Source organism: Lepisosteus platostomus (genome assembly GCF_059453375.1).
Source record: "Lepisosteus platostomus isolate fLepPlt1 chromosome 5 unlocalized genomic scaffold, fLepPlt1.hap1 SUPER_5_unloc_4, whole genome shotgun sequence".
Taxonomy (NCBI): Eukaryota; Metazoa; Chordata; class Actinopteri; order Semionotiformes; family Lepisosteidae; genus Lepisosteus; species Lepisosteus platostomus.
Window position 1 is genome coordinate 318,777 of NW_028291474.1, and position 22,114 is coordinate 340,890.

Here is a 22,114-nt window from a genome sequence, read left to right on the forward strand (position 1 = left end):
CTCCAGCTAGGTGCTGTTCAGTTGTTTAACATTTAAATATGATTCAACAATTAAAAAAAATTAAACCAGCGCCCTGTCACAGAAACGTACCCCGGTCACCCGCGCAACAAGCAGGGGTACTCAGCACTATACTAACGAGGAGCACTTGTCCGGAGCTGAGCGTGAGCTCTGTTTACGGTCAGCAGTCATTTCCTCTTTTCCAAAGACATTTTCGCCTGCTCTCAGTAATTAATGTCGGTTTGAAGTCTGTTCCTGTTGTCTCCACTCTTGACAAAGAGCAGCCTTTCGTAGGAGACTCCCTCTCTCAAGAAGTTTGCCATCACCCTGCAAGAGAGAAGAGCCAACCGGGATAAACAGCTTGAAGTTCGAAAAAGATGTTGGCACGCCTGTAGCGTTTACACGAAACCTCTTAGAGTTGTGAGAATACTTCCTTTGTGTATAAAATACATTGTGAATGCTTTCTCAGCCTTTACTTTTTCGTTTTTATGATATTTTTTTACCAAGCATGAATATTCTTTTGTCCATATCTCCGCAATGGAAGCACAGAATGCCTTCAAACCAAATGCATTTTAAAGACCACGCCTTGTGGATATTTCCACAGCCTTTACATCAAACTATCAGTGAGCTAATTATCTTTTTTTAAACCTCCGGTTTTTCATCGATGCGTAATCACGCACGAACTGGAACCCGGGGGACCGCTGTGTGCACACGTTCACAACGCGAGAAATACTGTTCAATACGGCTTCATGCGAAAAACCCGTATATGACCATAGGAAGCAGAACAGCGCAGTCTCCAATTACCCAGACTGTAAGCCCGGGAATAAAGCTTTGTTTGATTTCTGAAACCCTTCCTTTACGTACTGTTTTCATTCAGGTAAGGGTCAACTATATTCACAATACTACTGACAGCAGCAAGATTAAAATATTATTTACTCAGCGGCTTATTAAAAACAGCTCCCATGATGTTCATACCGACTTTTTACACAGAACACTGACACAGCTTTGTGTTCTGAATCTCTTTTTCTTATGCTTTTATTTAATGTGGCACAATGCACTGGGATAGGGGTATTCTGTTCACAAACCAATAGCATTTAAACCAAAGCACCCACAATGCTGAAAGTAAGTGTTTTGCACACTAAGCAGGTCCTCTGACTTTTCCCAGCTTTGTTTTGGGTTGTGGAACCTTTATTTTTTTATGATTTTCTGAAGATAACAATACAGGTAATACACTGGGATAGGTGGGTTGACTTCATGGCTCAATAGCATTTCTAATACAACAGCCATACTGCTGAAATCAAGTGTTTTACACACCAGACAGGCCCCCTAACCTTATACAACCTTGCCGTGGCTGGTCAATATAGTTGACCCTTTTTGGAAAGCTTTCTCAGCCCGAAACGCAAGCGAGACACCAGAAGGGGTGTGTGCAGGTTTCCGTAGTGTAGCGTCTATCATGTTTGCCTAACATGTGAAAGGTCCCTGGTTCAGAACCAGGTGGAAACAGCCTCTTTTTGAGTTCACAGAGGTCTTGAGCGACCGGTCATTTGTTCCCAGTGTATTTCTGGTGCCTTCATGCACTCTTGTACCAGGACCTGCAAGAACAACAGAAAGATTAGCATCCAGCGGGGGCTTCTTAGTGAGCCCAAGATCTCATCAAGAATCGGCTCCAGCAACAGGGCTGGGCGCATCGTTCCATTCTCCGACCACTCTCGGTGTAAACAAGTGCCTCCTGGTCTCTGCTTGAAATGCACTTTCCTGCATTTGCTTTGGTGTAACTGGCTTCCCCTGCATGGGCGAATGTGAAGAAGATCCTTAGTAAGTCATTGAAGAAAACCGAGAAGAGGTCGGAGTGGCCTCTGTCGTTCATCAACGATCCCCTCAGGCAGTACTCCTCTGCAAAGCGCCGTTCGTTCACATCGATCGGCTTTTTTTTGCCTTCATTCGTGCAAGTAGTAAAAGCAGACGCCCCTATTCTGCCGTGACCAGGATTCGAACCGGGGATGTTGTGGCCACAACACAAAGTACTGCCCACTTTACGATCACGGCGAGTTACCGAGACACACGTGGCAGGGCGGAAAAAGCTGTGCTCTCTTCGTGTGACATAATTCGGAAAAGTCCTGACGTTACATTTCAACTGAGCCCCAGTATACATCGAACCTTCGACACTCTGAGTGACAACTCTCTTGCGTGTTTTCTCATATTTATGTAGTTTGCTTGCATGATGCCGGGAACAGCGTGGTTGTTCGCTGCCATATGGTCTAGCGGTTAGGGTTCCTTGTTTTCACCCAGGCGGCCCGGGTTTGACTCCCGGTATGAGAACGTGTCAGTTTTGCCTCCTGCTTTCCAAAAGATCAGCACCGTGTACGAAGGAGCCGCATTAAAACCACTCGAACGTGCGAGAAGAGGGGGCGCTTGTTTCCAGCCGAAACTTCTCGCGTGTGAGACAAGCTGATCATCGCTGCAGGAGGTGGGAGGGTTACTCTGGTAGACAGGGCTGACCTTCGGCAATAGGATTTATACTCTCCAAGATGATATTTGCACTTTCTGGAGAGGCGATTTTCTCCACTTCAGTAGCCCGATTTCGTCGATTGCGTGGAGAGGGCTGTAGAATGTGGCGCCGCCTTTCCTGCTCCGTCCATGACAGGCGTGCCGGTCTCTGGAGAGAGAGCACGGTCCATCAGCGCACTCCAATAAAGCCACTGGAAGCAGCTGAATCGCATTGGCGAAGTTCAGCGCTGGGCCGCTGGGTACATCTTACCACCGTTTCCGTAGTGTAGTGTTTATCACGTTTGCCTCACACGTGAAAGGTCCCTGGTTCAAAACCGGGTGGAAACAGACTTCTTTTGTCGTCACGCACAAAAGGGGATTGGGGATTCGCCTAGCGCTGTGATCGAACAGACCCACTCACCTCTTAGTATGGCAGGATCTGCACAGTGTATGTCGCAGCGCATCCTGCTTTCACTTCAATGCGCGTCCTGATGTACCCCGGTCTCCCGCGTGACAGGTGGGGACAGGTGACAGGTCCTATACTAACGAGGAAGACATCGCTCTCTCCGACCCCCGGCATCGTGAAAAGGTGCACGACCATAGTGCCTTTAGTGTAAATAATGTTCAATCTGAAATTAAAGAATTATTATTCAAATGATTGTTTAGGAATTGTATGCTAGAGCTTAAAAAGTATGTTCCAAGGTGCTAAATTTGTGAAGGTAACAGTTTAAATGCATTTTTCCACTGTTTACAAATCATCAGTATGGTAACCACAGCAACAGGCGCCACGTCACTGTCCACGGCTAGGTGTCTCGCCTTCGTCACAATGAGCGGTGTGACGTCACCGACAGCAACTAATACTAATATTAGTGTCTTCATGTTAATATTAGTGTGAGTGCAATCGGTAGTTTTAATATTAATGATAGTTTTCATGTGAGTATTAATGATGATAGTGCTATTGATTGTTTTAATGCTAGTATTCCTGTTAATATTAGTGATAATTACAGAGAAAAGGTTAGATTATTTACACTAGTAGTCATGTTAGTTTTAGTAATAGCATTACTGTTATTATTAGTATTATTAGTGTAGTAGTATTTTGTGTCAGTGTTAGGATGATAGTGTAAGTCTTAGTGATAGTGTTACTGTTGCAATATTAGTGGTATTTGTATTAGTGTTATTTATAGTGTATTTGTAGTTATGAGTGTATGTGTCTGTTTGTGTGTGGTGTTTGTGAGGAGTGTGTGGTGTCCGTCAGTGTGTGAGTGTGTGTTTGTGGATGTGTGTCTATAAGTATTCGTAGTGTCTATGTGTGTGTCTGTGAGTGTGTGTAGTGTCTGTGTGTGAATATTTGGATGTGGGTCTTTCAGTGTGTGATAATGTGTGAGTGTGTGTGCATATATCTGTCAGTGTGTGTGAGTATGTGTATAGGTGGGCTTGGGCTCCACTGCTGTGTCTGACAAAGGTGACCCATCAACAGGTGTTGAGGTCCAGAGTCACTTGTGAGGGTTTCCTGCTTTCACTTCAATGCGTGTCCTTATGTCGAGTCGTGTGGCGTGCAGAGGCTCTGAAAGCGAGAGCAATGAAAAGGTGCACGACGCTGTGAAAGAAAACAGAGAAGTGAAAGGCAGTCATTTCTCTAAGGAGGTGAAAGAAAAGCTACTCCCCGTCGGGGAATCGAACCCCGGTCTCCCGCGTGACAGGCGGGGATACTTGCCACTATACTAACGAGGAAGACATCGCTCTCTCCAACCCCCGGCATCGTGTCCCGACCCAGCATGCTGGAAGCCGACGCGTGCTGTGATCCCTTTACGGAGCAGAAATGACAACCGAGGAGCCGAGAGATCATGTCAGCATTTCGCGTCTGAACGGAAAACACAAACGACCAACTCGGAATGACTTGCTTTTGACGCTTTTCAAAGCGTTCTTTATGCACGACGACTGCGCCGCCTAGCAGATACAAATGGGTTGTACAACTTTGAAGTAGCAAATGGAAGAGGGCTAAGTCCCCTCTCTTTTAGCCCAGGTTCGATCTGTCTCCCAGAATCACCAGGGCACACACACACACTGTCTTGTTTCTCGTACACGTATAGTGTAAAAATTAAGAACCCAGGACGAAGATGTGACACTCGAACAAACTCTTTATTATTTAACCTGTAACTCCGAACCAGTTAGCTCCTAAATTCACTATGGCCTGTGACCCTGAGCAACCGTTATTCCCCGCTCAGCCCTCCATCAATCAACATGCAGTTTCACTGCTGACGCACACAAATATTACACCTTCTCCAGCTGTTATGAATCCCCTCTCTTCAAAGCCTGGTGTGTTTTTTTTTTGGAGATGTTATATATTTTAGAAAGAGCACTGTGACGTCAGAGACACCAGCCGGAGCGCCGGGATCAGAGAGCGAGACCGCGGGAGGCGCGCGGAGCGCACTGCGGAGAGTTATTGATCACTTATCTATCGACAACCTATTATTTCAACTGAAGAACTGTAGAATTAACGATTAACTTCACCGATTGGTGAGTACTGATTCTTTTCCCATTCTTGACCCTTTCCTATTATTTAGGAATTTAATCCTAGAGCTAGATAATTATATTCCAAGTTGATAAATGTGTTTGAGTAACAGTTGAAATGCATTTTCCATTTGTTTACAAATCATAAGTATGGTAACCACGGCAACACGCGCCACGTCACTATGCCCGGCTAGGCGTCTCGCCTTTGTCACAAAGAGCGGCGTGATGTCACGGACAGCTACTAATACAAGGGACATTTAGCCTCTGACTGTTCAATGCTGCCAAAGTGCAATTTATGTGGCTCGGAAGGACACGTTTTTAAGAACTGCCCTCACGCCTACGCCAATAAACTCAAAATGAGAAAGGATGAGGCAGTGCTTGTTTCAGCCAAACCGGCCCGAAAAGCCAAAGCAAACAACAAGTCAAACAAAGAACCCTTGTTGGACAAAGACTCTCAGCCTCCAGCCAGGATCAGTCCTGCTGTGGCTCCGGGGCCGGTGGAAGAGAAATCCACTACGCCCCCACAACTGCAGACTGCACCAGACAAGCACGAGGGTTTGAAAACCCCCGAGAACAGCGAGGACCCCTCCCCCACTCCTGCTCCTCAGAACAAGGGCCAGTGTGGGGCCCCCCGGTGGAGCGGGTCCAGCGAGGATACCCAGGATTCAGCGGAGCTGCTTTTCTCAGACTCTGCAAGTCCTACAGATGCCCTCCTCTCCTCCATCCAGTCCATCACGGAGGATCTGCAGCAGCTGGTGGGTGAGGGGGAAGAGGAGACTGGTGCATCGGCTGCACCCCTTTCCCCCAGGAGCTGGACTTGAGGAAAAGGAAAAATGACTCTGTTTTCTCCCCGAGCGAGGAGGAAGGAGAGCATGGCGATGGGGACAGCTGGAACCCCTCCACCCCTCCCTCTACCCCCTTCCTTGAAATGGACTCCGTGAACGCTTTTACTGCTGCCACCCTGATGAAGGCTCATTCAGAGGATGGCTGGCAGGAAATTGGTAAGAAGAAAAAGAAAAAGAAGAAGGTAACAGGTGAGACAGAAGAGAAATGTGTTTTGTAAAGACTGGTTCCACTTTCTTATGTAATATGGCTCTAAACATAATTTCTCTTAACACCAGAGGTATCAATGACAGAGTTAAATGCCAGTCTGTCTTTGATCACCTCCAGCAGAGAGAGGGAGATGTGTTGATGTTGCAGGAGTGTGCTTTGGCCTATCAAGAGAGGTATAAAAGCTTTGAAGATAGGTGGGATAAAGGGCCTTCTGATTGGTCAGGGGACAATAACAACAGAACCTCTGGCGTGGCAATTCTTTTCAAAGGATGGGCATTCAAATTGAAAAGTATTCAGAGGGTCATAGATGGCAGGTTGCTGTGTGTGGATGTCGAATGGGGGACCGTTAACCTGCGTCTAATCAATGTGTATTGTCCTACTGACGTGGGAGGAAGGGTGGAGCTACTCAAAGCACTCTCTTCCCTATTGTTATGTAGCACTGACGTGATAGTGGGAGGGGATTTTAATTGTATCTTAGAGCACACAGACAGGCAGTCTAGCTCTCCGATAAAATTGGATTCCAGCTCACTAGCCCTGCAAAACTTAGTTCAAGACTTTAAACTCTCAGACACATATAGATGTATATATCCCACAACAGCAGGATATACATGGTCAGGGAGGAATCAGAATTGACTATTGCTTTGTCTCAGAGAGAGTGAAAGTTGTAGGGGTCACTCTTCAGCCTGTCTTCTTCTCAGATCATCAGGCTTTAGGGTGTAGAGTGGAACTCCGGGGCGGGACTGTCTTTGTCCCAGGCCTCTGGAAACTCAACACAAAGCTGCTAGAGAACGAGGGGGTAGTATCCCCCTCTACAAGGAGAAACTATCACAGTGGCTGTCCTTGCAGTGTCTGTACGGGTCAGTAGGAGAGTGGTGGGAGGAGGTGAAGGTGAGGACAAAGGCCTTTTTCATGGCTGAGGGAAGGAAGGCTGCTGCCAGACGGAGAAGAGTGCTAGCCAGGAAACAGAGGCAGCTGCAGCGTCTCTACACGATGCTGCACAGTGGCTTCGATGTGCTTGAGGATATCACCCTTTTAAAAAAGGACATCCGGAGCATAGCCGAAGAAAGCAGTCGAGGAGTGCTGTTAAGAAGCAGAGTGCAGTTCTTGGAAGAAAATGAGAAGTGTACCTGCTTCTTTTTCAGGAAAGTGGTAGGCTCCAAGTCTGTCATGGAAAGTGTAGTTGATGAGGAGGCAAGAGAGAGAACAGAGCTGAGTGCTATCCTCTCCTGCATCGAGGCCTTCTTGTCACGGACGTCCAAAGGGACTAACTGTGGGGAGCAGGAGTGCGGAAAAAGACCCATATGCGTAGCGGCGAGACGGGAAAAAGGCCCGGGCTCATTAGTGCAAAGAGTTCAGGAATGCCGTATAGAAACCTGTGCCCTCAGGGAGCGGACGTGGGGCGCCCTGGTGCTAGGCGGGTCTCAGGACATCCGAACGTCAGTGCTGAGCGAGGACAGAGTGCAAGACCCGGAAATATATAGCCCAAGGGAAAGAGAGGGAAAGGAAGGACAGCAGACCAGGAACTAGGGACAGGACAGAGAAGGACCGCCCTCTGGCTGCAGAGCGCGTGACACTTCTACTCAAGACTGTACAGCTCTACAGAGGTAAAGGATGAAGAAATTCATTTTTTTACCTCAAAGCTAGAAAACGTTTTGAGTGAAGAAGATAGGGAAGTACTTGAGGGGGATTTGACAGTAGAAGAGCTGAGAGGCTATGGAGAGCTTACAGAAGGGGAAAACTCCGGGTGCTGACAGGCTCCCTAAAGGGGCGTCTGCTTTTACTACTTGCACGAATGAAGGCAAAAAAAAGCAAATTCCCCGACGGGGAGTAGCTTTTCTTTCACCTCCTTAGAGAAATGACTGCCTTTCACTTCTCTGTTTTCTTTCACAGCGTCGTGCACCTTTTCATTGCTCTCGCTTTCAGAGCCTCCGCACGGCACACGACTCGACATCAGGAAGCACATTGAAGTGAAAGCAGGAAGCGCTGCGACATGCACTGTGCAGATCCCGCCACACTAAGAGGTGAGTGGGTCTGTTCGATGCACAAAGAACGCTTTGAGAAGCGTCAAAGGCAAGTCATTCCGAGTTGGTCGTTTGTGTTTTCCGTTCAGACGCGAAATGCTGAAATGATCTCTCGGCTCCTCGGTTGTCATTTCTGCTCCGTAAAGGAATCACAGCACGCGTCGGCTTCCAGCATGCTGGGTCGGGACACGATGCCGGGGGTTGGCGAGAGCGATGTCTTCCTCGTTAGTATAGGACCTGTCACCTGTCCCCACCTGTCACGCGGGAGACTGGGGTGCATCAGGACGCGCCTTGAAGTGAAAGCAGGATGCGGTGTGACATGCACTGTGCAGATCCCGCCACACTAAGAGGTGGGTCCAGTGGGTCTGTTCGATCACAGCGCTAGGCGAATCCCCAATCCCCTTTTGTGCCTGGCGACAAAAGATGTCTGTTTCCGCCCGGTTTCGAACCGGGGACCTTTCGCGTGTGAGGCGAACGTGATAACCACTACACTACGGAAACGGTGGTAAGACGTGCCCAGCGGCCCAGCGCTGAGCTTCGCCAATGCGATTTAGCTGCTTCCAGTGCCTTTATTGGAGTGCGCTGATGGACCGTGCTCTCTCTCCAGAGACCAGCACGCCTGTCATGGACGGAGCAGGAAAGGCGGCGCCACATTCTACAGCCCTCTCCACGCAATCGACGAAATCGGGCTACTGAAGTGGAGAAAATCGCCTCTCCAGAAAGTGCAAATATCATCTTGGAGACTATAAATCCTATTGCCGAAGGTCAGCCCTGTCTACCAGAGTAACCCTCCCACAGCGATGATCAGCTCGTCTCACACGCGAGAAGTTTCGGTTGGAAACAAGCGCCCCCTCTTCTCGCACGTTTTGCACGTTCGAGTAGTTTTAATGCGGCTCTTTCGTACACGGTGCTGATCTTTTGGAAAGCAGGAGGCAAAACCGAGTCGAACCGCCTGGGTGAAAACCAGGAACCCTAACCGCTAGACTATATGGCAGCGAACAACCATGCTGTTCCCGGCATCATGCAAGCAAACTACATAAATATGAGAAAACACGCAAGAGAGTTGTCACTCAGAGTGTCGAAGGGTCGATGTATACTGGGGCTCAGTTGAAATGCAACGTCAGGACTTTTCCGAATTATGTCACACGAAGAGAGCACAGCCCTTTCCGCCCTGCCGCGTGTGTCTCAGTAACTCGCTGTGATCGTATAGTGGTCAGTACTTTGCGTTGTGGCCGCAACAACCCCGGTTCGAATCCGGGTCACGGCAGAATAGGGGCGTCTGCTTTTACTACTCGCACGAATGAAGGCAACAAAAAGCCAATCGACGTGAACGAACGGCGCTTTACAGAGGAGTACTGCCTGACTGGATCGTTGATGAACGACAGAGGCCACTCCGACCTCTTCTCGGTTTTCTTCAATGACTTACTAAGGATCTTCTTCACATTCGCCCATGCAGGGGAAGCCAGTTACACCAAAGCAAACGCAGGAAAGTGCATTTCAAGCAGAGACCAGGAGGGACTTGTTTACACCGAGAGTGGGCGGAGAATGGAACAATGCGCCCAGCCCTGTTGCTGGAGCCGATTCTTGATGAGCTCTTGGGCTCACTAAGAGGCCCCCGCTGGATGCTAATCTTTCTGTTGTTCTTGCAGGTCCTGCGCTGCTTTTGAGCCGACAGAGCTCGTCCTGGTCTGTCGGCACAGCCCAATTGCAAATGATCGGCTCCGCGTACAGAAGGAACGTGCGTTTGGTACAAGAGTGCACGAAGGCACCGGAAATACATTGGGAACAAATGAGCTGTCGCTCAAGACCTCTGTGAAGTACAGGAGCGTGCAAAACGAGGCTGTTTCCGCCCGGTCTCGAACCGGGGACCTTTCGCGTGTTAGGCGAACGTGATAGCCGCTACACTACGGAAACCTGCAGGGACCGCTGCTGGTGTCTCGCTTGCGTTTCGGGCTGAGAAAGGGACGCGTCACTTTAGGAAGGGGGCGCTGGAGAGAGGAACAAAGGGCGCGATGAAACAAAATGCCGAAACCCGAGATCGAACCAGGGACCTTTAGATCTTCAGTCTAACGCTCTCCCAACTGAGCTATTTCGGCGGTGCGCAAAGCCCACAGCCACCTGCTCCAGCCTTCCTGTGTTGTGGCATGAGCGCACCAAGAGTAGCGGGAGAGTGTTGCAAGAACGTCACTCAGAAGGAAAGCCACCCAGCTGCGCCCTCTGAGCTCTGTCCAGCGCATCTTCCTCGCATGGACTCCTGCCTGCGACGGGCAGGAAACAATTAGCAAGAACAGAACGACACCCCATGGGTGTCTCATGACCGCACCTTAGGTTGTGACACGTGCAGGTGTGAGGGGTTGCCGGGCTACTTTGGAGCAGAGCTTGGGCGGAGGGGGGGCGGGAAAGCAGACAAAGAGGTGACACCTCAAGGTCTGCACGATCACAGCTCTCCGCCGCCCCAGGCTTCCGCTCGATAAGCTACTGGACACACCCGCCCCTCCTCACACAGACCGTGGAAAAGCCCCCGAGTGGGAGGGCTCTCTCTTCCTCCCAGGAGCTCTTGGACACGACGCACAGACAGGGCGCGGGGAGCCGCCGCCTGCAAACACGGCTCCAGGCAGGACTCCGCTCCGCAGGAGCCGCAGAGCAGAGGAGATGGGGGCAGCTTAGCTCCTGTGCAGAGACCTGAGCTGTTGTTGCTGTGGATGCTGTCTTTTCTGCACTCGGGGTAGGACATCAGGAAGCACATTGAAGCGCTGCGACATGCACTGTACAGATCCCGCCACTACTGGGCCCGATTTCCCCGGATCGAAACCGGGCGGAAACAGGCCCGTTTCGTTTGTTGCCACCCACACTGTTTGGGGATTCGCCTAGCGCTGCGATCGAACAGACCCACTCACCTCTGAGTGTGGCGGGATCTGCACAGTGGATGTCGCAGCGGATCCTGCTTTCACTTCAATGCGCGTCCTGATGTACCCTGGTCTCCCGCGTGACAGGTGGGGATACTTGCCACTATACTAACGAGGAAGACATCGCTCTCTGCTTAGTGTGTAAAACACTTACTTGCAGCATTGTGGGTGCTGTGGTTTAAATGCTATTGGTTTGTGAACAGAATACCCCTATCCCAGTGCATTGTGCCACATTAAATAAAAGCACGAGAAAAAGAGATTCAGAACGCAAAGCTGTGTCAGTGTTCTATGTAAAAAATCGGTTTGAACATCATGGGAGCTGTTTTTAATAAGCTGCTGAGTAAAGAATATTTTAATCTTCCTGCTGTCAATAGTATTGTGCATATAGTTGACTCTTACCTGAATGAAAACAGGACGTAAAGGAAGGGTTTCAGAATTCAGACAAAGCTTTATTCCCGTGCTTACAGTCTGAGTAATTGGAGACTGCGCTGTTATGCTTCCTATGGTCATATATGGGTTTTTCGCATGAAGCCGTATTGAACAGTATTTCTCGCGTTGTGAACTTGTGTATACAGCGGTCCCCCGGGTTCCAGTTAGTGCGTAATTACGCATCGATGAAAAACCGGAGGTTTAAAAAAAGATAATTAGCTCACTGATACTTTGATGTAGAGGCTGTGGAAAGACCACGTCGTTTGGTTTGAAGGCGTTCTGTGCTTCCGTTGCGAAGATATGGACAAAAGAATATTCGTGCTTGGTCCAAAAAATGTAATATAAACGAAAAAGTAAAGGCTGAGAAAGCATTCACAATGTATTTTATGCACAAAGCAAGTATTCTCGCGATTCTAAGAGGTTTCGTGTAAACGCTACAGGCGTGGCAAAATCGTTTTCGAACTTCAAGCTAACTTTACCCAGGTCAGACAGCGAGAGCAATGAAAAGGTGCACGACGCTGTGAAAGAAAACAGAGAAGTGAAAGGCAGTCCTTTCTCTAAGGAGGTGAAAGAAAAGCTACTCTCCGTCGGGGAATCGAACCCCGGTCTCCCGCGTGACAGGCGGGGATACTTGCCACTATACTAACGAGGAAGACATCGCACGCGCCGACCCCCGGCATCGTGTCCCGACCCACCGTGCTGGAAGCCGACGCGTACTGTGATCCCTTTACGGAGCAGAAATGACAACCGAGGAGCCGAGAGATCATTTCAGCATTTCGCGTCTGAACGGAAAACTCAAACGACCAACTCGGAATGACTTGCCTTTGACGCTTTTCAAAGCATTCTTTGTGCACGACGACTGCGCCGCCTAGCAGATACAAATGGGTTGTACAACTTTGAATCACCAGGGAGCACACACACACACACCCGTGCCGTTGAAGTGCTCTGCTTCATTTCTAAGGGCAACTTAACATTCACTCCTACCCCGTGAAAAGAAAAGACAGCGTCCGCAGCAACAACAGCTCAAGTCTCTGCACAGGGGCTAAGCAGCCCCCATCTCCTCCGCTCTGCGGCTCCTGCGGAGCGGAGTCCTGCCTGGAGCCGTGTTTGCAGGCGGCGGCTCCCCGCGCTCTGTCTGTGCATCGTGTCCAAGAGGTCCTGGGAGGAAGAGAGAGCCCTCCCACTCGGGGGCTTTTCCACGGTCTGTGTGAGGAGGGGCAGGTGTGTCCAGTAGCTTATCGAGCGGAAGCCTGGGGCGGCGGAGAGCTGGAGGGTGGGTGTCAGGGACATATGACACTTCTTTACGCAGGGAGTGGCAGGGGTGGGATGTCAGGGCCTGACGATACTGCTTTACGCAGAGAGTGGAGGGTGGGTGTCAGCGCCATACGACACTGCTTTACACAGTGAGTGGCGAGGGTGGGATGTCAGGGCCATACGACACTTCTTTACGCAGAGAGTGGAGGGGTGGGATGTCAGGGCTTGATGACACTGCTTTATGCAGAGAATGGAGGGGTGGATGTCAGGGCCATACGACACTTCTTTACGCAGAGAGTGGCAGGGGTGGGATGTCAGGGCCTGACGATACTGCTTTACGCAGAGAGTGGCGGGGTGGGATGTCGGCGCCATACGATACTTCTTTACACAGAGAGTGGTGGGGGTAGGATGTCAGGGCCTGATGATACTGCTTTATGCAGAGAGTGGCAGGGGTGGGATGTCAGGGCCAGAAGATACTGCTTTTCGCAGAGAGTGGTGAGGGTGGGATGTCAGAGGCTGTTGACAGTGCTTTACGCAGAGAGCGTAGGAGGCGGGATGTCAGGGCCATACGACTGCTTTACACATAGAGTGGCGGGGCTGGGATGTCATGGCCTGAATGTACTGCATTACGTAGAGAGTGGCGGGGGTCGGATTTCAGGGCCTGACGATACTGCTTTACGCAGAGAGTGGCGGGGTTGGATGTCAGGGCCATACGACACTGTTTACGCAGAGAGCAGAGGAGGTGGGATGTCGGCGCCATACAACACTTCTTTACGCAGAGAGTGGTGGGGGTAGGATGTCAGGGCCTGATGATACTGCTTTACGCAAAGAGTGGCGGGGGGTGGGATGTCAGGGCCTGACGATACTGCTTTACGCAGAAATTAGCAGGGGTGGGATGTTAGGGCCTGACGATACTGCTTTACGCTGAGAGTGGCAGGGGTTGGATGTCAGGGCAGTAAGACACCGCTTTATGCAGAGAGTGGAGGGGGTGGGATGTCAGGGCCGTAAGACACTGCTTTTTGCAGAGAGTGGAGGGGGTGGGATGTCAGGGCCATACGACACTTCTTTACGCAGAGAGTGGCAGGGGTGGGATGTTAGGGCCTGACGATACTGCCTTACGCAGAGAGTGATAAGGGGGGGGTGTCAGGGCCTGACGAGACTGCATTATGCTGAGAGTGGAGGGGTGGGTCTCAGGGCTATACGACACTGCTTTACACAGTGAGTGGCGAGGGTGGGATGTCAGGGCCTGACAACACAGCTTAACGCAGAGAGTGGAGGGTGGGTGTCAGGGCCATACGACACTTCTTTACGTAGAGAGTGGCGGGGGTGGGATGTCAGGGCTTGACGACACTGCTTTATGCAGAGAGTGGAGGGGTGGGTGTCAGGGCCATACCACACTTCTTTACGCAGAGAGTGGCAGGGGTGGGATGTAAGGGCCTGACGATACTGCTTTACGCTGAGAGTGGCAGGGGTTGGATGTCAGGGCAGTAAGACACCGCTTTATGCAGAGAGTGGAGGGGGTGGGATGTCAGGGCCGTAAGACACTGCTTTACGCAGAGAGTGGCGGGGGTGGGATGTCAGGGCCTGACGACACTGCTTTATGCAGAGAGTGGAGGGGTGGGTGTCAGGGCCATACGACAATTCTTTACCCAGAGAGTGGCAAGGGTGGGATGTCAGGGTCTGACGACACTGCATTATGCAGAGAATGGAGGGGTGTGGATGTCAGGCCAGTAAGACACCGCTTTATTCAGAGAGTGGAGAGGGTGGGATTTCAGGGCAGTAAGACACCACTTTATGCAGAGAGTGGTGGGGGTGGGATGTCAGAGGCTGACGACAGTGGTTTACGCAGAGAGGAGGCAGGATTTCAGGGCCATACGACAGTGCTTTACGCAGAGAGTGGAGGGGAAGGGATGTCAGGGCCTGACAACACTGCTTAACGCTGAGAGTGGAGGGGTGGGTGTCAGGGCCATACGAAACTTCTTTACGCAGAGAGTGGCAGGGGTGGGATGTCAGCCTGACGATACTGCTTTACGCAGAGAGTGATAAGGGTGGGATGTCAGGGCCTGACGAGACTGCATTATGCTGAGAGTGGAGGGGTGGGTCTCAGGGTTATACGACAGTGCTTTACGCAGAGAGTGGTGGAGGTGTGATGTCAGGGCCATACGACAGTGCTTTACACAGAGAGTGGTGGGGGTGGGATGTCAGGGCTTGACGACACTGCTTTATGCAGAGTGTGGAGGGGTGGGTCTCAGGGTTATACGACAGTGCTTTACGCAGAGAGTGGTGGGGGTGTGATGTCAGGGCCATACGACAGCGCTTTACACAGAGAGTGGCGGGGGAGGGATGTCAGGGTTGTACGACACTGCTTTATGCAGAGAGCGGATGAGGTGGGATGTCAGGGCCATACGACACTTCTTTACGTAGAGAGTGGTGGGGGTGTGATGTCAGGGCCATACGGCACTTCTTTACGTAGAGAGTGGCAGGGGTGGGATGTCAGGGCTAGACAACACTGCTTTCCGCAGAGAGTGGTGGGGGTGTGATGTCAGGGCCATACGACATTTCTTTACACAGAGAGTGGTGGGGGTGTGATGTCAGGGCCATACAACAGTGCTTTACACAGAGAGTGGCGGGGGTGGGATGTCAGGGCCTGACAACAGAGCTTAACGCAGAGTGTGGAGGGGTGGGTGTCAGGGCCATACGACACTTCTTTACGTAGAGAGTGGCGGGGGTGGGATGTCAGGGCTTAACGACACTGCTTTAAGCAGAGAGTGGAGGGGTGGGTGTCAGGGGTATATGACAGTGCTTTACGCAGAGAGTGGTGGGGGTGTGATGTCAGGGCCATACGACAGTGCTTTACACAGAGAGTGGCGGGGAAGGGATGTTAGGGCTTGAAGACACTTCTTTATGTAGAGAGTGGAGGGGAGGGTTTCAGGGCCATAAGACACTGGTTTTTACAGAGAGTGGAGGGATTGGTGTCAGGGCCATATGACACTGCTTTACACAGAGAGTTGCGGGTGTGGGATGTCAGGGCCTGACAACACAGCTTAACGCAGAGAGTGGAGGGGTGGGTGTCAGGGCCATACGACACTTCTTTACGGAGACAGTGGCGGGAGTGTGATGTCAGGGCCTGACGATACTACTTTACCCAGTTAGTGGTGGGGGTGGGATGTCAGGGCCATACGACACTTCTTTACGTAGAGAGTGGCGGGGGTGGGATGTCAGGGCTAGACGACACTGCTTTATTCAAAGAGTGGAGGGGTGGGTGTCAGGGCTATATGACTGTGCTTTCCGCAGAGACTGGTGGGGGTGTGATGTCAGGTCCTTATGACAGTGTTTTACACAGAGAGTGGTGGGGGTGGGATGTCAGGGCCATATGACACTGCTTTACACAGAGAGTGGCGGGATTGGGATGTCAGGGCCATATGACACTGCTTTACACAGAAAGTGGCGGGGGTGGGATGTCAGGGCCTGACAACACAGCTTAACACAGAGAGTGAAGGGGTGGGTGTCAGTGCCATACGACACTTCTTTACGTAGAGAGTGGCGGGGGTGGGATGTCAGGGCCTGACGATTCTTCTTTACGCAGAGAGTGGCGGGGATGGGATGTCAGGGCCTGAAGATACTGCTTTTCGCAGAGAGCGGAGGAGGTGGGTTACGACAGTGCTTTCCACTGAGAGTGGTGGGGGTGGGATTTCATGGCCATAAGACACTGCTTTATGCAGAGAGTTGAGGGATTGATGTCAGGGCCATACGACAGTGCTCCAGTCAGGCTTCTGCTTGAATTTGTACTCCTCCTCTCTCTCCCTACCTCTACCTCTCCCTCTCTCTACCTCTCTCCCTACCTCTCCCTTTTCCCCTCCCTACCTCTCTCCCTACCTCTATTTCAATTCAACGTGCTTTATTAGCATGACCGATGGGTACAATCAGTGTTGCCAAAGCAAATAAAAATAATAAAATTAACGAGGAACAAAACAAGAAATAGAAGTAAAATAAAATCTACAGACATGTTACAGACATTTACAACAAAGACATATTATAAAATATTGACATATACTGTAGGCGGCTGGAGCATTATTGGGAGACAGACTCACTGTTCCTCAGGCTGTGACAGGAGATCACACACTGGGCTGCCAGATCAACTGAGTTCCCTCCTCCCTCTCCCAGTAGGATTGGGACCTGTTGTGGTTTTGGCAGGTGTGGGAACTCTGGGATTAGATTTCTGAATTTCGGGAAGAATGTTTCTCTAATCCCAGAGTATCTGTCACAGTGCAGTAGGAAGTGCACCTCTGTCTCTATTTCTTCCCGCTGGCAGTGGGAGCACAGCCTGTGCTCTCTGGGCAGCCAGGTCTGCCTGTGTCGCCCAGTTTCTATGGCCAGGTTGTGGTCACTGAGCCTGTACTTCGTCAGGGTCTGTTTCTGTTTGTTATTTTTTATTTTGGTCAAATATTCAGCTAGTGTGTATTGTCTGTTTAAGGTTCTGTAGCATTCCAGTTTATGTTGTGTTTGTGTGTGTCCCAGTGTGTGAGATATTGCTGTTTGATCTGTGCTGTGATGTGGTTGAGTCTGGGTTGTGGTGCTCTACCTCTCCCTCTCTGTGGGGCCAGCAGGGGGTGCTCACCCTGTGGTCTGTGTGGGTCCTAATGCACCAGTATAGTGACGGGGGACACGATCTGGCCCACCAGCGACGAGCAGGTTACCAGATCTTGACAAAGGGGGCAACTCTTAGTCGTATGAGCTTAGTCACACATCGCAGCGATTAAAAAAACAAAACAAACATATTATGTCTGTTACTAACGACTTTTTTTTCCTACATTGAAAGTCTCTTTCCCAGGTGATTTTCTAGGGCTCTTCATTTCTCCTCAGTGTCTCATCGCGGGCGGATTTGAAACAGACCACAGAACCTGCCGCTGCAGTGCTCTCGGTTAGGGGCTCTCATCCTACATCACCAATCTTCCACAGGAGGGACGGAGCTGGATTTCTGTCTGGAAAATAAACTCCAGAGTGAGAGAGAGAGAGAGCAGAGAGGGGTAGGGAGAGGTAGAGAGAGGTAGAGCGGTAGAGAGAGGGAGAGAGGTGGAGGGCGAGGGAGAGGGAGAGAGGTGGAGAGAGAGGGGGTTAGGGAGAGAGGGAGAAGTAGAGAGAGGGAGAGATAGAGGTAGGGAGAGAGGTAGGGAGGGGAAAAGGGAGAGGTAGAGAGCGGGAGAGGTAGAGGTAGGTAGAGAGAGGGAGGAGGAGTACTAATTCAAGAAGGAGAAAATCCACAACACAACACAGGCGTCGGCATGCATAGGCTACAAAAGGAACAAGTAAAATGTTTCTTCCGGGCTGAAAAGAGAAGGAAGGAAAACACACCGTTGCGGCGCTATGCCACAAAGATGCCGAGCCAGTTGAGCACAGCAAACCCAACCTGTTCTCACAAGTTGCTTGTGCTTCAGGCGAAATAAAAGCTGCTGAGCTAAATCAGGAAAGCGGTAACTATTAGGACTGCTCACTGTCCCTCAGGCTGGGACAGGAGATCACACTGTATTATTATTATTGAGAGTCTGGCTCACTGTTCCCGAGGCTGGGACAGGAGATCCCACACTGTATTATTATTATTGAGAGACAGACTCACTGTCTTTTCCTCAGTCTGGGACAGGAAGTCACACACTGTATTATAATTATTGAGAGACAGACTCACTGTCTTTTCCTCAGTCTGGGACAGGTGGTCACACACTATATTATTATTGAGAGACAGGCTCACTGTCTGTACCTCAGGCTGGGACAGTAGATCACACTGTATTATTATTATTATTAATATTATTGAGAGTCTGGCTCACTGTTCCCCAGGCTGTGACAGGATATCCCAAACTGTATTATTATTATTTCAAGACAGGCTCACTGTTTGTTCCTCAGGCTGGGACAGGAGATCCCACACTGAATTATTATTATTGAGAGACAGGCTTACTCTCTGTTCCTCAAGCTGAGACAGGACATCACATACTGTATTATTATTGATTGACAGGCTCACTGTTCCTCAGGCTGGGACAGGAGATCACAAACTGTATTATTATTATTGAGAGACAGGCTCACTGTCTGTTCCTCAGAGTTGGACAGGAGATCCCACACTGAATTATTATTATAGAGAGACAGGCTCACTGTATGTTCCCCAGGCTGGGTCAGGAGCTCACACACTGTATTATTATTATTGAGAGACAGGCTCACTGTCTGTTCCCCAGGCTGGGACAGGAGATAACACTGTATTATTATTGAGAGACAAACTCACTGTCTGTTCCTCAGGCTGGGACAGTAGATCACACTGTATTATTATTATTATTATTATTGAGAGTCTGGTTCACTGTTCCCCAGGCTGAGACAGGAGATCCCACACTGTAATATTATTATTTAGAGACAAACTCACTGTCTTTTCCTCAGTCTGGGACAGGTGGTCACACACTGTATTATTATTGAGACAGGCTCACTGTCTGTTCCTCAGGCTGGAAGAGTAGATCACAGTATATTAGTATTATTATTGAGAGTCTGGCTCACTGTTCCCCAGGCTGGGACAGGAGATCCCACACTATATTATTATTATTGAGAGACATGCTCACTGTTTGTTCCTCAGGCTGGGACAGTAGATCACACTGTATTATTATTATTATTATTGAGAGTCTGGCTCACTGTTCCCCAGGCTGGGACAGGAGATCCCACACTGTATTATTATTATTTAGAGACAACTCACTGTCTTTTCCTCAGTCTGGGACAGGTGGTCACACACTGTATTATTATTGAGACAGGCTCAATGTCTGTTCCTCAGGCTGGGACAGGAGATCACACACTGTATTATTATTATTGTGAGATAGGCTCACGGTCTTTTCCCCAGGCTGGGAGAGAAGATCACACTGTATTATTATTATTATTGAGAGTCTGGCTCACTGTTCCCCAGGCTGGGACAGGAGATCCAACACTGTATTATTATTATTGAGAGACAGGCTCACTGTCTGTTCCTAAGGCTGGAAGAGTAGATCACAGTATATTAGTATTATTATTGAGAGTCTGGCTCACTGTTCCCCAGGCTGGGACAGGAGATCCCACACTATATTATTATTATTGAGAGACATGCTCACTGTTTGTTCCTCAGACTGGGACAGGACATCCCACACTGGATTGTTATTATTGAGAGACAGGATCACTGTCTGTTCCTCAGGCTAAGACAGGAGATCACATACTGTATTATTATTATTGAGAAAGGCTTACTGTCTGTTCCCCAGGCTGGAACAGGTGATCACACACTGTATTATTATTATTTAGAGACAGGCTCACTGTTCCTCAGGCTGGGACAGGAGATCAGACTGTATTATTAATATTGAGAGACAAGCTCACTGTTCCTCAGGCTGGGACAGGAGATGACACACTGTATTATTATTATTGAGAGACAGGCTCACTGTCTGTTCCTCAGGTTAGGGTAGGATATCACACACTGTATTATTAGTATTGAGAGACAGCCTCAGTGTTCCCCAGGCTGGGATAGGAGATCACACTCTGTATTATTATTATTGAGAGACATGCTCACTGTCTGTTCCTCAGGCTGGGACAGGAGATCACAAACTGTATTATTATTATAGAAAGACCTTCTCTTTCCTGACTGTTACTTAGGCTGGGACAGCAGATCATAATCTGCTTTATTATTATTGAGAAACTGGCTCACTCCTGTCTGTTCCTCAAGTTGGGAAAGGAGATCACACACTGTATTATTATTATTGAGAGAGGCTTACTGTCTGTTCCCCAGGCTGGAACAGGTGATCATACACTGTATTATTATTATTTAGAGACAGGCTCACTGTTCCTCAGGCTGGGACAGGAGATCAGACTGTATTATTAATATTGAGAGACAAGCTCACTGTTCCTCAGGCACGGGACAGGAGATGACACACTGTATTATTATTGAGAGACAGGTTCACTGTCTGTTCCTCAGGCTGGGACAGGAGATCATACTGTATTATTATTATTGAGAAACAAGCTCACTGTTCCTCATGCTGGGACAGGAGATCACTTTATTATTATTATTGACAAATAAACTCACTGTTCCTCAGGCTGAGACAGTAGATCACACTGTATTATTATTATTGAGAGTCTGGTTCACTGTCCCCCAAGCTGGGACAGGAGGTCACACACTGTATTATTATTATTGAGAGACAGGCTCACTGTGTGTTCCTCAGACTGGGACAGTAGATCACACTGTATTATAATTATTGAGAGGCTGACTCACTGTTTCCCAGGCTGGGAAAGGAGATCACACACTGTATTATTATTATTGAGAGACAGGCTCACTGTCTGTTCCTCTGGCTGGGGCAGGGAATCACACACTGTATTATTAGTATTATTGAGAGACAGGCTCGCTGTCTGCTCCTCAGGCTGGGAGAGGAGATCACACACTGTTGTAGTGTGCTCTCACGAGGCACCAGTTCTGTAGGGGTTTGGGCATTTACTGGGACAATTATTAATTGTAGCAATAAATCACAAAATTGATTCTTTTAATGGTATTAGAATCCAACCATGCGATATAACTCAAACAAAGCACACACAGGTACTAATACACGAGGATACATTTATTAAGATATAAAATATGCATGCAAACCTAACAGATCTTATCGTAAGGGTTATCAGAATACAAAAGATATAAATTCATTCAGTTACAAAGAGTTACACATATCAAGAGGACATAAGTTCGGTATATCATTCATTTAGACCGTTTCGTAATTGAACTTGTTTACAACTTCTACATTAGATACTCAAAACGAGTACATAACCCTTAAGAATTAAATTGATATCAACTGGTTGGGAGCAGTAATGCCTTCATGCACTCTTGTACCAAAGATACAAATGGGTTGTACAACTTTGAACTAGCAAATGGAAGAGGGCTAAGCCCCCTCTCTTTTAGCCCAGGTTCGATCTGTCTCCCGGAATCACCAGGGCGCACGCACAAACACACACCTGTGCCGTTGAAGTGCTCTGCTTCATTTCTAAGGGCAACTCAACATTCAGTCCTACCCCGAGTGCAGAAAAGACAGCATCCACAGCAACAACAGCTCAGGTCTCTGCACAGGAGCTAAGCTGCCCTCATCTCCTCTGCTTTGTGGCTCCTGCGGAGTGGAGTCCTGCCTGGAGCCGTGTTTGCAGGCAGCGGCTCCCCGCGCCCTGTCTGTGCGCCGTGTCCAAGAGCTCCTGGGAGGAAGAGAGATACTTGCCACTATTCTAACGAGGAAGACGTCGCTCTCTCCAACCCCCGGCATCGTGTCCCGACCCAGCATGCTGGAAGCCGACGCGTGCTGTGATCCCTTTACGGAGCAGAAATGACAACCGAGGAGCCGAGAGATCATTTCAGCATTTCGCGTCTGAACGGAAAACGCAAACGACCAACTCGGAATGACTTGCCTTTGACGCTTTTCAAAGCATTCTTTGTGCACGACGACTGCG

At 49.4% G+C, this 22,114-nt stretch overlaps 4 non-coding genes across 4 annotated transcripts; all 4 read right to left on the reverse strand.

Annotated features, from left to right (window-relative positions):
• Positions 1-4,143: 4,143 nt before the first annotated feature.
• trnad-guc (transfer RNA aspartic acid (anticodon GUC)) lies at positions 4,144-4,215 on the reverse strand. The gene has a single exon. It is a non-coding gene; the product is annotated as a tRNA-Asp (tRNA).
• A 4,282-nt stretch (positions 4,216-8,497) lies between these two features.
• trnav-cac (transfer RNA valine (anticodon CAC)) lies at positions 8,498-8,570 on the reverse strand. Its single transcript has one exon. It is a non-coding gene; the product is annotated as a tRNA-Val (tRNA).
• Positions 8,571-9,910: 1,340 nt separating this feature from the next.
• trnav-aac (transfer RNA valine (anticodon AAC)) lies at positions 9,911-9,983 on the reverse strand. The gene has a single exon. It is a non-coding gene; the product is annotated as a tRNA-Val (tRNA).
• Positions 9,984-10,092: 109 nt separating this feature from the next.
• On the reverse strand, positions 10,093-10,165 carry trnaf-gaa (transfer RNA phenylalanine (anticodon GAA)). Its single transcript has one exon. It is a non-coding gene; the product is annotated as a tRNA-Phe (tRNA).
• Positions 10,166-22,114: the final 11,949 nt, after the last annotated feature.